The sequence below is a fragment of the Protopterus annectens genome, chromosome 7.part1, assembly GCF_019279795.1.
Source record: "Protopterus annectens isolate FY-2018-M chromosome 7.part1, PAN1.0, whole genome shotgun sequence".
In the NCBI taxonomy this organism is placed as follows: domain Eukaryota; kingdom Metazoa; phylum Chordata; order Ceratodontiformes; family Protopteridae; genus Protopterus; species Protopterus annectens.
This window is the reverse complement of record NC_056740.1, coordinates 128,610,005-128,630,422: the sequence shown is the minus strand read 5'-3', so window position 1 is coordinate 128,630,422 and position 20,418 is coordinate 128,610,005. Positions and strand designations below refer to the sequence as shown.

The window sequence follows — 20,418 nt, the reverse complement described above, 5'->3', positions numbered from 1 at the left end:
ACTTGCCTTCTACCGAGGCCTCTTCTAACCTGGTAGAAACGGCTTCTGAAATCCAACCTTCTGTTGCGATTTCACAGGATTTATCAGACACCATTCCCCTAGATATTTCTACCCCTGCACGTGGAGCTGCTAGGCCTCCTCCAGCTATGTCTATTAAGGCCTTTGCCAGGGCTAAAGCAGCCAAAGCATCAAAACCTGTGCCTGCCAAGCCCCCCTCTCACAGGCCCAGCACCAGCTCCCATATGCTTTCTTTGGCAGAGGATCTCATCTCTTTAATTGGTGGAGCCCAGCCGCATCCAGAGAGGGCGTCTCTCCTCCTCCAGAAAAGAGGCCTAGAGCAGAGCCCCTGAGCCAGTAGCCACAGATGATTCCTCTGATGACTCAGAACATACAGACCCTCCTGAGGCTTCTTATTCTCCTTACGAAGACTCTGATGCTGAGGAGTCCATCCCTTCAGCCTCTCCTCCTGAGGAATTTTCCTTTGGGGAAACCTTGCATGCTATGAGGGAACAATTTCAGTGGCAGGGCCAAGATTTCTCAGACTCTAGAAAAAGGCTTAGGACCTTTCTACACTTGCCACAGCATAGACCTTTAGCTATTTCTCCAGTTCTCTCTGTTGTTGATGATGCATTTAATGATGCTTGCACTGCTCCTGATACTTTACCTCCGGCTCCTGCTAAGCCCGATAGGTACTACAGGGTCCCGGACACTCATCACCACTTATATAAGGCCCCCTTTTGCAGATCCAGAGACTATCTCCCAGGGCCCTAAAGCTGTAGCAGCTACTTCTTCTAAAAACCCCCTCTGAAAGGGAATCCAGGTCCTTAGAGAGATGGGGTAAAAAAGTTTACACCTCTGCTACTTTGTCAGCTAGAGCTTTGAACTGCCAATTTCATATGATTCAATATCAAGAGTTTATGCTTGACCAGTTGACTAAAAAGCTGTCCTCTGAAGAATCTTTAGATAAAAAGTGTGTTCAAGAAATGTTACATAACATACAGCAGGTTAGTAGCCATTCTTTAAAATGTGGCTATGATGCACTGGAGGCTTCCTTTAGATCAGCCATGACTGGCACAGTTATCAGGAGGCATGCATGGTTGAAAGAACAGGCATTACCAGACCATGTCAAATCTAAGCTTTTGGATGCACCTATGGACAAGGTCAATTTATTTGGTGCCCCCACAGCAGGTACTAAAAGATGGAAGAGAAAGCAAAATCAGTGGAAACAGTAAAAGATTTCTTACAAGTTCAACCTCCAAGGTTTAGCAGGAATTGGCCCTCCAAAAATTGGTCCTTTCCGGACTCCTCTAAGGCACAAAGAGGCAGGAATAGGCGCTCTAGAGGCAGAAACCAATCCAGGGGTGCCTACAGGGGTCGCCAGTGGCAGGGTAACAACCAACGAGGCACGGATACAGCCACCACCACTACAACAGCTCAATCACAGTGACTTGGCGGTGGCACCGCCTACCAGGGAACAACTAGAAGCACCCTTAGGCGGAAAGCTAACATTATTTTCAAGAAACTGGCACTGCATTACAAGAGAAAAATGGATTTTGCAGACTATAGACAAAGGTTACAGGTTCCATTTCCATACACTACCAGGAAAGAGGGGAATGCCAAACCTACCACCTTCTCAAAGGGCAGAAGCTCTAAAACAAATATCTCAGTTATTAAGAATGCGAGTTGTGGAAAAGGTACCATTTATGGAGCAAGGGAAGGGATTTTACTCCAGGCTCTTCCTGGTACCAAGAAAAGAAAACAAATGGAGGCCTATTCTAGACCTGTCCGCTTTAAACACATTCCTCATTGTTCCAAAATTCAAAATGCTGACCCTACAGCAGCTTCTTCCCATGCTGGGCAAGGAGTCTTGGCTGGTAACTCTAGATCTCAAGGAGGCATACCTGCACGTCCCCATAAGACCAATTTGCAGAAGATACCTCAGATTTCTTGCAGGATCAGAGCATTATCAATTCTCAGCATTGCCCTTTGGCTTATCTACTGCGCCCAGAGTGTTCACGAAATGCCTGGCATCAGTAATCATTCATTGCAGACTTCAGGGAATTCAAATCTATCCCTACCTGGACGACTGCCTAATACAAGCGGACAACAAAAACAAACTAACAGAAGACTTACAAAGAGTCATCTACCTGCTACAAGCCCTGGGATATACAGTCAATACAAAAAAGTCAAGGCTGATTCCATCCCAAAGAATAACCTTTCTGGGTGCAGAACTGGACACATCAAAACAAATGGCATTTCTAACTGCAGAAAAGAAAGAGCAACTTCCTCTCTACTTCTTGGCATTAACAAAGCAGAGCCATCTAACTGCAAGAAAAGTGCTACAAGCTCTAGGCTTCATGGCATCCTGCATAATACTGGTCCCTCATGCCAGGCTTCATATGAGAAAGCTACAGTGGTACCTAAAGAATTTGTGGTCTCAGCACAAGCACAGCCTAGAAACCAAAATTCCAATGATCCCATGCCTGAAACAAGAGTTCTTATGGTGGACTCAGGCCTGTCAATCAAACACAGGACTGCCCTTCTGCAAAAGTCAACCAAGACAAACCATCACGACAGATGCCTCAGACCTCGGTTGGGGCACACATGATGGGCAAGTGCATTCAAGGCCTATGGACTCAAGACCAGCTGCATCTGCACATAAATCTAAAAGAAATGATGGCAGTAAAATTGGCAATCCAGGCATTCAGACCTCTTCTCCAAGAAGGCCAGTTGATGATAAGGACAGACAACACCACAGTTATGTGGTACATCAACAAACAGGGAGGCACACACTCATACCCTCTATGCCGGCTGGCACTGGACCTATGGGATGTGGCCCTGAGCTACAACATTCAGTTACAGGCAATTTATGTACCAGGGAAAGAAAACATTCTAGCAGACATATTAAGCAGAACTACAACAGATGCCCACGAATGGATGCTGCATCCGGACATTTTCAAAACCATCACAAGAGAATGGGGATTACCACAAATAGACTTGTTTGCATCCCCACTCAATCACCAGTTGAAGAAATTCTGCACAAGGACTTACCACCCACTTGCTTGGAAGGTGGACTCCCTATCCTTCAGTTGGAAAAGCCTGACAGCATACGCATTCCCACCACTTCCTTTGATGCACAAGATGCTTCTCAAGATCAAAGAGGAACGTCCGAGGATCATTCTGATAGCCCCAGACTGGCCAAGACAACATTGGTATCCACTGCTGAGGAGCATGTCCCGGGAACAAATATGGAAACTGCCCCTGATCCCATTACTGCTGACACAGAACAACTACAACATTCTGCATCCAAACCTAAAAGCTCTGCAGCTAACTGCCTGGAACATTACATAACAGCAATTAACCCAAATTTATCCCAAAGGGTTAAAGACATAATCCTGGAGGCTCGTAGACCTTCAACAAGAAAGAATTATGCAGCAAAATGGAAAAGATATCTCATCTGGAGTACTGCAAAGGGGCAAGATGTGACACTGGTGAACATAGCCAACATCCTGGAGTACTTGGCGGAGCTCTTCCATACAGGCCTGTCCTATTCCTCCATCAAGATACATGCATCAGCTATTTCAGCAGAATACAGCTTGGATCCTCCTGTCTTCTCGCATCCTCTGCTCAGACAGTTTCTGAGAGGAATTGAAAATGTAAAACCTCCCAGGAAACCTCCATTGCCAGCATGGGACTTGAATTTTGTGCTAGAACTGACTCTACCTCCTTTCGAACCAGCAGCTACAGCAGAACTGCAATACTTATCCTGGAAGACTGCTTTCCTGCTGGCAATAACTTCAGCAAGAAGGGTCTCTGAACTACAGGCATTAATGGCAGTACAACCCTTCCTGATCTTCCATCAAGATAGAGTGTCCATGAGAACAAATCCTATATTTATGCCTAAGGTGGTATCCAGAGTCTCTTTAAATCAGGCTATCCACCTTCCTACATTCTTCCCCAATCCACAGAACAGGGGAGAAAAGCTCTTACATACCTTGGATGTACACAGACAATTATGCTACTACCTGGACAGGACAAAAAACAATAGAAAAACTGACCAGCTTCTGGTAGCATATGCAACAGGAAAAGAAGGAAAACCAATTTCTAAACAGACAATCTCCAAATGGATAGGAAATTGCATTAGATTTTGTTACTCCTACCATGGAAAGAAAACTCCAGAGGACATCAGGCCTCACTCCACAAGGGCTACAGCCACTACCACAGCTTTCTTACGAGGAGTGGCTACCAAGGACATTATAGAGGCTGCTACTTGGACCTCCGTGCATACATTTGCCAAGCATTATAACTTACCTCTATACTCTAGATCCCGTGCTGGTTTTGCCACTGCTGTTTTGCAAGGGATCCTGACTACACCATAATCTATTCTCATTTCCTCCTCCCCTAGTTTAGCTATGGTATTCTACCCATTTGTAAGGACTGCAGATGCATCCTTGGAGGACATAGTACAGTTTTGTACCTACCATAAATGTAGATGTCCGAGAGGAATGCATCTGCAGTCAGGATTACCCACCCTCCTTCCCCTCTGAGGTACTCCTAGGGTACTTACCAATCTTCAGCTAGCTTGGGGGGGATCTGTTATGGTGTATTTGTTTGTATATATGTACATACATGTTTATTTTGTGTGTTTGCTCTCTACTATTTGGAAACTTTGGCATTTATCCAAATTTAGCCATCCAAGAGGGCACCTGGCATCTGGGGCAAGAAACACTGAGGAAAATGGCGTCGGCTGATGCCTTTATACCCGAAGAACTGCCGCAATGACGTCGGGTGAAGTGCGACACCAGCCGAAGCCAGACCCAGACTTTGGAATCCGGCCGACCGAAGGGCTGCCTGACGACAGGACAACCAATTTGTAAGGACTGCAGATGCATTCCTCTCGGACATCTACATTTATGGTAGGTACAAAACTGTACTTTCTTCCTGTTTCACTGTTGCAGTCATTACATTTGGGTAATCCTGCTGGCAGGTTTCCAAAGTTTTGGGTCCTGCGTCGGCCGCTGCCGCCCCTTCCCTGATGTCAGGTCGTCAGGGGTATAAAAGAAGCAGCCAACGCCATTTTCTTTAGTCTTTCTTGCCACGCGGTGCCCAAAGCAGAAGCAGTTCGCAAGTGCCGGTCGGCTGACTCCTGAGATTTTCGTGTTAGAGTTTCAGATCCGAAGTCTTCAATAAAGCTAAGTACCCTGTTGGGGAAACTTTTTTTCTTGCTCCAGACTGATGTCAGAAAAAGTTAATAATTGTATTTCATGTGGGAAGCAAATACCTCATAAGGATTTTCATTCTTACTGTATTCCTTGCCTAGGCCCTGATCACAACGTTTTTGGTTGTCGGTTTTGTGCTAGATTTAACCAACGCGTTAAGCGTCGGTATGATTATGCTTTAAACTATTTTGGACGCCGGTTTAATTATCCAGAAATGTCGTCGGATAGCCATCCGACTACCGGAGTTCACAAAACATGGAAGGAAAAGGAAAGAGAGAGAAAACCGAGGCCCAAAACCGACGACGGAGCTTCTCCTAAGCCAGTCACTGGTTTGCCGGTTCTCAGGCGCTTTCGCAGCCCCTGACGCCCGCTACTTTAGAGTCACAGGCTGCTACCGACTCCCATGTGGAGTCGGCCATGCCACTGGAAACTCAAGGTATTGGAGCCTCGGATATTATCCCTTCAGATGGGTCCGGAGCCGCTGAGCAGGCACCGGCTTCTGAGGGTGTATTCAGACCTAAACATTTTTACATCAAACCAACTTTAGCTTCAAAGGCAAAGACTAAAGCATCTTCCAAAGCAAAGAAACAACCTCAAGAGCCACGTAGTCAGGCCTTTATGCCCAAAAAACAGATGCTCAAAATGGCCGAAGACTTGATTACCTTGATCAGGGGTTCCCATCCCCCTCCTGAAAAGAGGCCTAGGCAAAGAGACTGACTATGAATCTTCTGATCAGGTTTCCGTTTCTTCTGATCATGAATATTCTTTTCCCCCCTATGAGGATTCTGATGCTGAAGAATCTATACATTCAGCTTCTCCTCCAGAGGACTATTCTTTTGGGGAAACCTTGCATACCATGAGGGAGCATTTCCACTGGGAGAGCCAAGATTTTTCAGAATCTAAAAAGTGGCTCAGGGATTTTCTTTTACTACCTTAACACAAGCCACTAGCCATCCATCTGTGTTAGACTTTGTTGATGTGTTTTTGGAGTCTAGTCTTACCCCTGACTCCTTACCTCCAGCTCCTGTTAAGCCTGACAGATATTACAGGGTTCCTGACTCTCATAAATTCCTTTTTTTAAAAAACCCTGCTGCAGACCCAGAAGCTATTTCTCAGGGTCCCAAAGGAGTTGAGGCTTCCGCTGCAAAAAACCCTACCCCCTCTGACAGAGATTCTAGGGCACTGGATAGATGGGGAAAAAAGGTTTACACATCTGCTACCTTGACTATAAGGGCTTTAAACTGTCAGTTTCATATGCTCAAATATCAGCAACATGTCATGGCATTGCTTAAACAGAAAATGTTGTTAAAATCTGAATGTGCAGAAAACAAGGAAATGCAGGATTTATTGCATGCAGCTGAACAAGTTGGAAAGCATACTGTGCAATGTGGTTTTCATTCTTTAGAGGCCCCCTGCAGGGCCGCATTCACAGGTTCTGTAATTAGGAGGCATGCTTGGTTAAAGGAGCAAAATCTGCCTGATCATGTTAAAGCTAAATTATTAGATGCACCTTTACAGCATGATACTTTGGTGTTAAGCAGAAGAGGTGTTAAAGAAAATAGAAGACAAAGCTAAATCTATGCAAACGGTCAAAGATTTCTTACAAGTACAGCCACCTAGATTTAGTAGACACTGACCAACAAAGAATTGGTCCTTTCCTGTGTCAGACAGACCTCAAAGGGGCAGATCCAGACGCCCTAGAGACAGATCCCAGGCGCAAGGATCTTACCGCCCAAAGCAATGGGGGGCTTCTACCTCCAAAGTTGGAGAAGACGAATCACAACCATACAGGAAACAGTCTCAATGACTTCCCCCTGCCTGCGCCAAGCACTTATCTCCTGGCAGCAGTATTAGGGGGAAAATTAGCACTTTTTTCTCAAAATTGGCACATTATAACCCATGACAAGTGGGTCCTAAATATCGTGGCACAAGGCTGCAAGTTCCATTCCTTGCCAAAGGCAAACGACTGGCCAGATCTGCCAAAAAATCAATGAGCAGAGGCACAAAAACAAGTCTTATCCCTCATGGACATGGGGGCTATTGAACAAGTACCAGAGCAAGAGCAGGGACAAGGATTTTACTCAAGACTGTTCTTGGTACCCAGAAAGGACAAGGTCTGGAGGCCAATACTGGACCTATCTATTCTGAACACATTCCTGGATATACCAAAATTCAAGATGTTGACTTTGCAGCAGCTTCTGCCCATGCTGGGCAAGAACGCTTGGCTTGTGACTTTAGACCTAAAAGAGGCATGCTTGCGTGTCCCAATCAGATAAATATGCAGAAGATACCTCATATTCAAGGCTGGTTCAATGCATTACCAATTCTCTGCACTGCCCTTTGGCTTATCTACTGCACCCAGGGTCTTTTACAAAGTGCCTGGCACCAGTAATTGCATTCTGCAGACAGAGGAATACAAATATATCCTTACCTGGACGACTGTCTAATTCAAGCAGAGAACAAGGACATTCTTCTACAGCATCTGGCGATGTGAAAAGACTTCTAACATGCCTAGGGTACACAGTCAACGAAAAGAAATCAAAACTAGTACCCTCTCAAGAGATAATATTCCTGGATGCAAGCTTAAATACAACTGCCCAGATGGCTTATCTCACGCCAGACAAACAAAGGCAACTGACTACCTATTTCAAAATGTTGGCAACAAAGGCCCAGTTATCTGCAAGAAATATTCTACAGGCTTTGGGCTTCATGGCATCCTGCATCCTATTAATTCCATATGCAAGGCTGCATATGAGGAAACTTCAGTGATGCCTAAAAAGTGTTTGGACTCAACATTGCCACAGCCTGGAAACTATGATTACTCTCATTCCCTGCCTGCAACAGGAGTTTCGATGGTGGGCAAAGGCTTGTCAACAAAACAAGGGACAGCCATTCACATTACCCCCAGCCAGGCAGACACTAACAACGGATGCATCAGATTATGCCTGGGGGGCCCACATGGCAGGAAGATGCATTCAGGGCACATGGACCTCAAACCAAATGCATCTGCATAGCAATCAAAAAGAAATGCTAGCAGTTCAAAATGCCCTGACAGCCTTCAAGGACCTACTTCATCCAGGTCAACTACTGATAAAGACAGACAGCACCACCGTTATGTGGTATATAAACAAGCAGAGGGAACACATTCTTACCCCCTTTGCAGACTAGCCATGACTTTATGGGACACAGCATTGACTTACCAAGTACATCTGCAGGCACAATTCCTGCCAGGAAGGAAAAATACTCTGGCAGACGAACTAAGCAGAAACCTCATGGATCCCCATGAGTGGCACCTGGATCTGCAAGTCTTCAACATGATAACAAAGAAATGGGGATGCCCGGACATAGATTTGTTTGCCTCCCCTCACAACTACCAACTAAAAAGATTCTGCACAAGGATTTATCACAGACAAGCATGGAGAGTGGATGCCCTATCAGTATATGCATTTCCCCCTCTGCCTCTCCTCCCCAAGGTACTCCTAAAGGTCAGACAGGAGAAGCCAAAGATGATACTGATTGTCCCAGACTGGCCCAGCCAGTACTGGTATCCAATACTAAGGAGCTTGTCTCAATGCCCACCTTGGACCTTACCTCTAATACCTCATCTACTGTCCCAGCAAAACAGTCAGATCCTGCACAGCCAACTCAGAACCTTAAACCTGACAGCATGGCGAATAATGTAGTCATACAAAACACACCTCTCAGTAAAGCTGTGATGGATGTCATTTTGGAAGCCAGAAGGCCTAGTACTAGAAAATCTTATACAGGAAAATGGAAGAGATTCTGTGCTTGGAACCAGGCACAAGGAACTGATACAGCTGTGCCAAATATTCCTCAGATTTTGCAACACTTAACTGAGATGCTGGACAAAGGCCTATCTTTTTCCTCTATTAAAATTCATGCCTCTGCCATTTCGGCTCATTACAATGTAGAGCCACTGATTTTTTTCTCATCCCTTATTAAGGCAGTACCTCAGAGAAGTCCAAACCAATAAAGCCAGCAGCTGTTGGTACCAAAATACAGATAATTTATTACATGATAACTGAGAGACAAATCCCTCAGATGTCAGATATACAATACAGACCGGTTTCGGCTCGACAGAGCCTTCCTCAGTGAAAAAAATTTTTTAAATGTCTGCTCACAAAAGCTCCAAACACAGTATATATATATTGGCAAAAAACAATCACAGTAAATAATTAACCAATCATGATTAACAAGTCACAATTGGTCATTAAGACCAGGTGGAAACATTGCTCCAAGTTTTATTATCCATTTCCTCTCTTTGGAAGTCAGCAATTCATGCCTCTTTATTTTATCCTGACATTTACCCTTGTAGTCAATAATGCAAAACATAAAACTAGCTGTAGTATGTTTTAAACTATGCTTATATAGTGCATTATTACTACGCTTGTTTTTAATGTCACTGATGTGTTCACCAATTCTAAGACGAAATGCCCTAGAGGTCTGGCCAACATAAAACGCAGAACAGGTGCAGGTCACTAAATATATAACCCACCCAGAACTGCAGTTGGCCCAAAAATTGATCTCAAAAATGTCAGGTGTATTTTGACTGCTAAATTCCCCAATACGTTGAACCTTGTTACAAAATTTACAGTGGCCACATGGAAAACATCCAACCACTGGAGCCCCTGTAAGAGTTGATTGAGTATAAACTTTTGAATCAGGCAAAGACTTCTTATAATGACTCAAATGTGACCCAATAGTGCGTCCCCTTTTGAAAGAAAAAGAACATCTGTCCCTAAGAAAATTATGCAATCTGTTGTCCGCCAAAAGAATATTCCAATGTCTATCGATAATTTTCATAAAGCCTCGAGTATTGCGTCCATAAGAAGTAACTAACCTGAGCGGTTGCTGCAACCCATCTCGGTTATGATCTTTATAACGCAATAAATCAGTTCTGTCAAATTTTGAAGCCCACTGTTTAGCCATATATATTGTCCCTGAACGATACCCCCTATCCTTAAATCTGGCGGCCAAGTCATCACTGGTCTTAGCATAAGACCCTTGGTTGGAACAAATTCTCCTAGCTCGTAAAAATTGAGACTTAGGAATATTCCGGATGATATGTTGTGGGTGGAAGCTGGTGGCATGCAATAAAGAATTATACTCTGGAAATTTCCTGAATAGGGTAGTAGAAAGAGTATTGTCCATATTCCTATGAATTTCAACATCCAAAAAAATTATTTTGCACCTATCAAAACTTATCTTAAATTCAATACCCCATATGTTGTTATTAAGATAATCAAGAAATTCCATAAGATACTTGTCATCAGCCTTCCACACCAACCAACAATCATCCAGATATCGACGCCACATATCCATTTCACACATGTAGATGTTATGGCTGGCGTCATAAATTATAATCTCCTCGATATATGCCATAAACAAATCTGCATAAATGGGTGCAAAAGATGCACCCATAGCAGTTCCCTTAATTTGCCAAAAGCATTTATTCTGATAATAAAAAATATTGCTAGTTAGCACATATTCCGTGAGGCAAACCAGAAAGGTGTTAAAGCCTGGTTTGTATAAATCAGATCTGACCAACCAATATTCTAATGCTTGTAGGCCTGCCCAGTGTGGAATGTTGGTGTAGAGGGACGTAATATCAAGGGTACATAATAGCCATTCGGGCTCCAATTGAATATCACCAATAATATCCAAAAATTGTGTGGTGTCTTGGATTCGAGCTCTAATCAACCCTAATAAAGGTTTTAAATAAAAAGTCAGATATTCCGATAAGGGTTCCGTTAAGGACCCATGTCCAGAAACAATTGGTCGGCCAGGGGGATTACTAACATTTTTGTGTATTTTGGGAAGCATATAGAGATATTGTTTTTTGGGGGACGACACCATCAATTGTTCCTTGGTAGCCTGTTGGATTATACCCTCCTCTACTGCTGATGTAAGAAACTCATCAATCTTACGCTGTAAATTGGAGGATGGATCCAAAGGCATAGCCATATAGTGGTCTCTATTCCCCAACTGTCTCATAGCCTCCTGATCATAAGAATCTCTATCCTGAATCACCACAGCCCCACCTTTATCTGACTGTGTAATCACCACATTTTTATTTTGAGCTAACTCATCCAAACTACACACTTCATCCCTGGATAAATTGTTGTAAGACAGAGGAAAATCCTTATAGTGATAGTGTAGATCATATAATACATTCCTTTGAAAAACACCCACCAATTGAGTCATAGGTGGACTAAAAGACGATTTCTTAAATCTGAACTCATGAGATTTGTCACTATCAGCAAATAACAATTTTAGATTTAATAACCTACAAAAGTTAACCACATCCAAGGCTAAAGACTGTTCAGGTACAAAAAAACCCGGGACAAAGTTCAATCCTTTATTTAATAATAAACTCTGTGTAGTAGTTAACTCAATAGAAGAAATGTTATGAACATTGGAATGGAACATTACTGTGCTGTCATCAGTTTCAATAATGCCTCCATGCTTTGTTTTGGCGTATCCTTTCCTATGTTTCCGCCCCCCTCGTCTGTAAGTGCGGCGGGAGGGTGTGACAAATTGTCACGTTTTGCATTTGGCAAAGCATCAGACTGGTTCTCTTCAAATTCCCCTTCTGTATTAGATGAATTTTCATCACCTGAAGTAAAATTAGAAGATTCAGAAGTATTCTTAAGAATTGATTTAGGTCTTTTTCTTTTTGGGGTAGAAAATCTCTTAATCCCCCTATCATACTCTCCAGGTACCCTAAACGAAACGTTTTTGGAGCTATCAAAAGGTTTCCCCTTTTCGTAGTCCCCAACATCTCTAAAAAATTTTTTAATCTTCCTCTCCTTAAGTACCAATTCCATCTTGGAGAGATCTGATGTAAGTTTTTTAATCTGTGTTGAAAAAGAGTCACAAGTTTCAAACTTGCTAGCATCAACACATATTGTTTCCAGATCTTTAACCCCTTTCTGTACTTTCCGTTCATAAAAAGCTGTTAATACATCAACAAACTTAGAACTAGCCAACTGTTGAACCTGTCCCCAATCTTCCAATAATTTATCGTCAATATCAGAGACCAAAGGTTGCACCTTGACTCTAAGACCCCGTGGGGTGATGTTTTTACGTTGATATGCTTTAAATAAACGTAAGTGCCAGACATTGGTCCTAACCATTCTCATGTTTTTACTAAGTAAACCAAAAAACATGTCACATTCACTATTAGATGCACTAGAAGAAGGAACATGTGTAGAACCCAATGGGCCCAAACCAAAAAACGATAAATCATCCATATCGGATGCTAACCCCTGAATAAGGGGTGATAATGCCATGATTTGATGCAAAGGACTTGATCACTCAAAAAAATATATATGTATGTTCTTTATAAATAACCGCTATTGCCACACAACCACCACACCAGCATCAGAATAACCAGGGGTATCCACCAATATAGTCAACAACACTTCATTGATGTAAGGTTCGGACCTGTTCATATACAAAAACAACCAAAAAAACCTAATACCATAAACAGTCATGAAGCACATAATTTTGGGCTTCACACTGTGTATAGGTTTAATGAATATAAACATTCATTAGTCTATACAAATACCATAAGCAGCCAAAGATCAAAATAATACACTGCGTATTTGCATAGGCAAAATATGTTAAAATGCAATGAACAAATAAGTCCAAAACCCTAATACAAATATCAGAACATAAAAAAGAAAAAAGAACCCCAAAATTTACTGAAATGTGATAGTGAAGTGGTCAAAATAATATATATATGCATATAAATATATATATGTGAAGCAAGTCCAATGTACAAAAAATGGTAAAAGTGATCAAGGCAATATTGGCACAAATAGTAAATGACCCTGAAACATAAGTCATCCAAACACATACCTCCCCTACTTGTCCTACCGATTCAATATCAACCCCATCAATTTAAAAATGATGGATGTAATATTATTAAGAATGATTGCCCAACACAATAAACCAAATGTCCAATCAAAATAATCTGAGTAAGGCTGAAGAGAACCAGAAGATGCAACATACGACAAGCACAGCAAAAAATCCAAACAGCATATGTGCATATATCCTAACAACTTGAAAAGTATAAATGATGACATCTAATGAAAGGTTAATACTCAATAACCACTATAGAATCATATACATATGAAGAACACTACTAAATGTAACATGTACATATTAGAATATAGATTTTCTTAACCTCAAAAAAATATATGGGGAATAAACCTATTGAGAAATTACACACAAATAAGCAAATGCAACTTTCCCAAAAGCCACAAAAATAGCATACATACATGGAAAACTGTTGCATATAACCTATTGCAAAAATGCAAACACTAAACAAGTTCACCTCTCTCAAGGCCACAATAGTCCAAAGTCCAATGTTCGATATCCTGAAATCACAAAAACCATACAATATCAAGTATGTATAAGGCATGGGGCGAGCCACGAACAACGGCGAAACATCACCAAATGAAGGAAATCCTCAGATAGTCCATAAACATACTTCACAATCCACGTCAGGAGTAATACGCCGACCATCCAACGATATACCTTTAGAAGACCGCTAGCAAACTAGCGTGAATCTCGGTGCATGAGGCACCAAACCTTAAAAGACACACCGAAAATCCAACTATACACCTCTCCACATAAACGCTAAAGTCCTGGCTTGCCTCTTCGTGATGATACAGTCACACAAGCTAACAGCAAACCGGAAATGAAGTGGCGTATATCCGGAAATGCTTCCACCGGCAAAAAAAAAAAAAAAAAAAAAAAAAATCTCCACGCAGTGATAAATGTGTTGAAAGCCTTCACGTACAAACAAAATATCACAAAAAATAGCTGGAATAGCTAACGGAAACCAACGGAAGTCCCCAGCATCCAAAACAAATAACCAAAAGTCCAAAAAGGATGCACGATAGACCGCTGCACGGCAAAAAACATGACAAGTCCAAACCAATAAAGCCAGCAGCTGTTGGTACCAAAATACAGATAATTTGTTACATGATAACTGAGAGACAAATCCCTCAGATGTCAGATATACAATACAGACCGGTTTCGGCTCGACAGAGCCTTCCTCAGTGAAAAAAATTTTTTAAATGTCTGCTCACAAAAGCTCCAAACACAGTATATATATTGGCAAAAACCAATCACAGTAAATAATTAACCAATCATGATTAACAAGTCACAATTGGTCATTAAGACCAGGTGGAAACATTGCCCCAAGTTTTATTATCCATTTCCTCTCTTTGGAAGTCAGCAATTCATGCCACTTTATTTTATCCTGACATTTACCCTTGATGTAGTCAATAATGCAAAACATAAAACTAGCTGTAGTATGTTTTAAACTATGCTTATATAGTGCATTATTACTACGCTTGTTTTTAATGTCACTGATGTGTTCACCAATTCTAAGACGAAATGCCCTAGAGGTCTGGCCAACATAAAACGCAGAACAGGTGCAGGTCACTAAATATATAACCCACCCAGAACTGCAGTTGGCCCAAAAATTGATCTCAAAAATGTCAGGTGTATTTTGACTGCTAAATTCCCCAATACGTTGAACCTTGTTACAAAATTTACAGTGGCCACATGGAAAACATCCAACCACTGGAGCCCCTGTAAGAGTTGATTGAGTATAAACTTTTGAATCAGGCAAAGACTTCTTATAATGACTCAAATGTGACCCAATAGTGCGTCCCCTCAGAGTACCTCAGAGAAGCCAAAAATTTAAGACCTCCAAGGAGATCACCAGAGCCTGCATGGGACCTCAACTCGGTCTTGGAAAAACTCACCCTGCCTCCTTTCGAGCCAGCTGCTACTGCTGATATAAAGTTTTTATCTTGGAAAACAGCTCTGCTCCTAGCAATAACTTCTGCAAGATGAGTTTCAGAGTTACAGGCACTCATGGCTGTGGAACCTTTTATCATTTTTTTATCCAGACAAGTGTCTCTCTGAGGACAAACCCAACATTTATGCCTAAGGTGGTGTCCAGTGTGGCTCTCAACCAAACTATTCACCTGCCAACTTTCTATCCAAATCCACAGAACAAGGGGGAAAGAATTCTGCATTCTTTGATGTACACAGACCGCTTAGATTCTACTTGGACAGAACCAAAGTTTTCAGAAAGACAGAGCAATTATTAGTGTCATATGCTGCAGGATCACAAGGAAAGGCTATCTCAAAGCAGACTATTTCAAAGTGGATAGGCCACTGCATTCGTTTCTGCTATGTACACCATGGCAAGCCAGTACCAAAGGGCATTAGGCAACACTCAACCAGAGCTGCAGCCACTTCAGCAGCCTTTCTCAGGGGAGTACCTACCAAGGACATTTTAGAGGCTGCTACTTGGAGTTCAGTGCACACCTTTAGAAAGCACTATCATCTGCCATTCTACTCTAAATCCAGGGCAGGCTTTGCCACTGCAGTTCTGCAGGGCCTCATAGCCGCTCCTAATGCTGTTTAGCTCCAGCCTCCCAACCTTAGCTTTGGGATTCTACCCAAATGTAATGACTGCAACAGTGAAACGCGAAGAACATAGTACAGTTGTATACACTTACCATAAATGTAGATGTTCGAGTGTATTCACTGTTGCAGTCCAGGTTACCCACCCACCATCCCCCTTCTCTTCTGATGGAACCTATGTGGTGTATTTGCTTGTAGATGAAGGTAAATTTTATATTGGTACATGTAATTATACATATATAAATTTTGGCTACCCTTTTGGGGGGCACCTGACATCTGGGGCAAGAAAAACTAAAGAAAATGGCATTGGCTGCTGCTTTTATACCCCTGACGACCTGACGTCAGGGAAGGGGTGACAGCGGCCGACGCAGGACCCAAGACTTTGGAATTCAGGCCGGCTAAGGACAACCTGCCAGCAGGATTACCCAAATGTAATGACTGCAACAGTGAATACACTCGAACATCTACATTTATGGTAAGTGTACACAACTGTACCATCTTCCTCCAAACCAGTGGGCAGAGGCCAAAAAGCAAGTCTTTTCCCTGCTCTCCATGAGGGCAATATAGCATGTTCCTGCAGAACAGATAGGCCAAGGTTTCTATTCCAGACTCTTCCTGGTACCTAGAAAAGAGGGCAGCTGGTGCCCAATCCTCGATCTATCCATTCTAAACACTTTTCTGGTGATAGCAAAATTCAAAATGCTCACCCTCCTGCAGCTTCTTCCTGTGCTTTCCAAGGATGCATGGTTAGCCACCCTAGACCTAATAGAAGCCTACATACACATCCCAGTCAAGGGAATCTTGCAGGAAATATCTCTGTTTCAGGACAGGATCTATGCACTTTCAGTTCTCTGCGCTTCACTTTGGCTTATCCACTGCTCCCAGAATTTTCACAAAATGCCTGGCTGTAGCCATTGCTTTTTTGCAGACCAAGAAATATTCAAATTTACCCCTACTTAGACGATTGCCTGATTCAGCAGGACAGTCAGGAAAAGCTGCTACAGCATCTGACTTTTGTAAAGGACCTACTGACCTCCCTGGGGTGTACTATCAACGAAAAGAAATCAAAACTAGTACTCACACAAAAAATTGTATTCCTCGGCGCAAGCCTGGACACAGCATCCCAGATGGTATTCCTTACTCCAGAAAAACAAGCCTACCTGACAGGCTACTTCTCAACTAGCCACCAGAACCCAGTTATCTGCAAGGAAAATCCTGCAAGCTCTAGGGTTCATGGCCTCCTGCATTCTCCTCATTCCATATGCCAGACTGCATATGAGGAAACTACAATGGTACTTAAAAAGCCTTGGGTGTCAACACTCTCAAGACCTGGAAACTGTCATAACTATGATACCTTGTCAAAGGAAAGATTTTCTTTGGTGGGCAGCAGCATGCAACCACAACAAGGGACTTCCCTTCTCACAACCCCACACCGCCCAGACCCTCACCACAGACGCATCAGACTGTGCCTGGGGTGCACACCTGGACGGCAGGTGCATTCAGGGCCATTGGAGCCCAAGTCAAATACATCTGCACATCAACCAAAAAGAGATGCTAGCTGTTCAGCATGCCTTGACAGCTTTCAGACCCCTACTCTCCCCGGGTCCTCTACTGATCAAAACAGACAACACCACAGTGATATGGTATACCAACAACCAGGGAGGGACACTCATCCTCTCTGCAGGTTTGCCATGACCCTTTGGCACACTGCCTCCGCCATGTAACTACACCTGCTAGCACAATATCTGCCAGGCTCCCTAAACACTCTGGTAGACAGTTTAAGCAGAAACCTGCAAGACCCACATGAGTGACAGCTAGAACACAGAACCTTCACCCTTGTAACCCAGAGATGGGGCACCCCCAAGATGGACCTCTTTGCCTCCCACTCCAGTCATCAGCTCAGAAAATTCTGCACCAGGGAACCTCACAGCAAGGCCTGGAAAGTGGATGCTCTATCCTTCCAGTGGGTAAACCTCTCAGTCTATGCATTTCTCTCTCTACCACTCATCTCAAGGGTACTGCTCAAAATAAGGGAAGAAGAACAGAGGGCAATCCTGATTGCCCCAGACTGGCCACGCCAGCACTGGTACCCATTGATGTGCAGCCTGTCACCCGTACCACCATGGCACCTACCTCAGATCCCAACACTCCTGACCCAGAGGAATGGAGAATTCATGCATCCCCAATTGCAGACCCTCAGTCTGGCAGCCTGGTTTATTCCCCTGACCCTCTCCTCAAGCTGCCAGCCTAAGCAAACAAGTCCTAGATGTTATACGTGAGGCCAGACGCCCCAGCACTAGAAAAAATTATGCTGACAAGTGGAAAGGTTTTGCACCTGGATCCAGGCTAAGGGAGCCGGAATGGCACAGACCTCCCTACCTCTCATCCTGGATTACATAGCAGACCCTACTACACAGGGGTCTATCCTTCTCTTCTATTAAAATTCATGCTTCTGCCATTTCTGCTCCTTACAGCACAGAGCCACCTCTCTTCTCGCACCCTCTTATCAAACAGTTCCCAAGAGGGGCTAACAACTCAAGGCCACCCAGAAGAGCACCTACCCCAGCTTGGGACCTTAACTTTATGTTGGAAAAACACACACGACCCCCATTTGAACCTGCAGCTTCAGCAGAGTTAAAATTCTTCTCTTAGAAGAGATGGCCTTGCTTTTGGCCATCACTTCAGTTAGAAGAGTATCAGAGCTACAAGCACTCATGGCTGTAGAGCCCTTCATCATTTTCCATGCTGACAGGGTCTCCTTCAGGACTAACCCATCCTTCATGCCTAAACTGGTGTCCAGTGTGGCTCTCAACCAATCCATTCATTTGCCCACCTTTTTTCCTAACCCACAAAACAAGGGAGAAAGGATTCTGCATTATCTAGATGTGCACAGACAGTTCAGATTCTATCTGGACATGATCTTTTAGAAAAACTGATCAATTGCTACATTCTTCAAATGGATAGCACACTGCATCCATTTCTGCTACAAACAGCACGGAAAACCACCCCCAAAGGGGTCAGGACACATTCTACCAGGGCAACCTCCACCTCTGCAGCTTTTCTTAGAGGGGTCCCCACCAGGGATGTCCTGGAGGCTGTAACATGGACTTCTGTTCATACCTTCACCAAACATTACCACCTGCCTGTTGTCTCCAAATCCAGGCAAGCTTTGCCACCGCAGTCTTGCAGGGCATCCTAGCCAGCCCCCAGTCTTCTTGACTGCCTCCACCCTTTCCTTCAGCTTTGGGAATCAACCCAAATGTGATGACTGCAACAGCGAAACACAAAGAACATAACACAGTTTTGTACACTTAACATAAATGTAGATGTTGGAGTGTATTCACTGTTGCAGTCCTGGTTCCCCCCTCCATCCCCCTTGTCTCTCTTTCTCTTTGTCTCTCCTTACAGGGATTTTTTTTTTGGTATTTACTTTCTACTGGTGGTGTTCTTCCATTATAAAGTACAGATGTTCTTCGTGTTTCACTGTTGCAGTCACTGCATTTGGGTAATCTGCAGGCAGGTTGCCCTCAGTCAGCCTGAGTATCAAAGTCTTAGGTTCTGCGTCAGTTGCTGTCTCCTCTTCCATGACATCAGGTCGTAAGGGGTATAAAACATGTAGCCAATGCCATTTTCTTCAGTCTTTCTTGCTGCGCGGTGCCTGAAGCAGAAGCATTTCGCAAGTGCCAGTCGGCCGACTCCTGAAATTTTCACATTCGAGTTTCAGAACCAAAGTCTTCAATTAAAGCTAAGTACCCCGTTGGGGAAACTTTTTCTTGCTCCTTACCAATGTCAGTAAAAGTTAATAATTGCATTACTTGTGGGAAGCAAATACCTCGTAAGGATTTTCATTTGTACTGTATTCCTTGCTTACGCCCAGATCATAACGTGCCTTGCTGCCGGTTTTGTGCTAGATTTAACCAATGCACTATTAAGCGTTGGTATTTCTTTGCTTCAAAATGTTTTGGAAACAGATTTAATTACCCTGAAATGTCGTCGGATAGCAATCGGACTACCGGAGTTCATAAAAAACACAAAGAAAAGGACAGAGAGAGACCGTCGAGGTCCAAAACCGACGACGAGGCTTCTCCTAAGCCAGTCGCTGGTTCGCCGGTACTCACTGAGGTGCTTTCCCAGCCCCTGATACCTGCTACTTTTGAGTCGCAGGCCTCTACCGAGACCCATGCGGAGTCCGGCATGCCGCGAGATTCTCAGAGTATTGTACCGTCTCTCCCTCGGATGGGTCCAGAGCCGCTGAGCAGGCACCGACTTCTGAGGGTGTTTTCAGGCCTCAACATTTCTATATAAAACTGATGCCAGCTTCACAAAGACAAAAACAACTGCTAAGTCTAAAAAGCCGACGCATGAGCCCACGTGCTCAGGCCCCTATGCCTAAGAAACAGATGATCAAAATGGCTGAGGACTTAATTACCTTGATTAGGGGTTCCCAACCCCCCCTCCCTGATAAGAGGCCTAGGCAAGACACTGATTATGAATCTTCAGATCAGGTTTCTATTTCTTCTGATCAGGAATTTTCTATACCACTCTGAGGATTCAGATGCAGAAGAATCCATCCCATCTGCATCTCCTCCTGAGGATTATTCTTTTGGAGAAACCTTGCATACTTTAAGGGAACATTTTCATTGGGAGAGTCAGGATTTCTCGGAATCAAAAAAGAGGCTTAGGGATTTCCTCCTTCTTCCTCAGCATAGGCCTTTGGCTATAC

At 43.4% G+C, this 20,418-nt stretch overlaps 1 protein-coding gene across 1 annotated transcript in view; it reads left to right on the top strand.

The window, feature by feature from the left end:
• PRKAR2A (protein kinase cAMP-dependent type II regulatory subunit alpha) overlaps positions 1-20,418 on the top strand; it is a 1,557,926-nt gene that overhangs the window by 126,752 nt on the left and 1,410,756 nt on the right. The gene's annotated exons all lie outside the window — the stretch shown is intronic.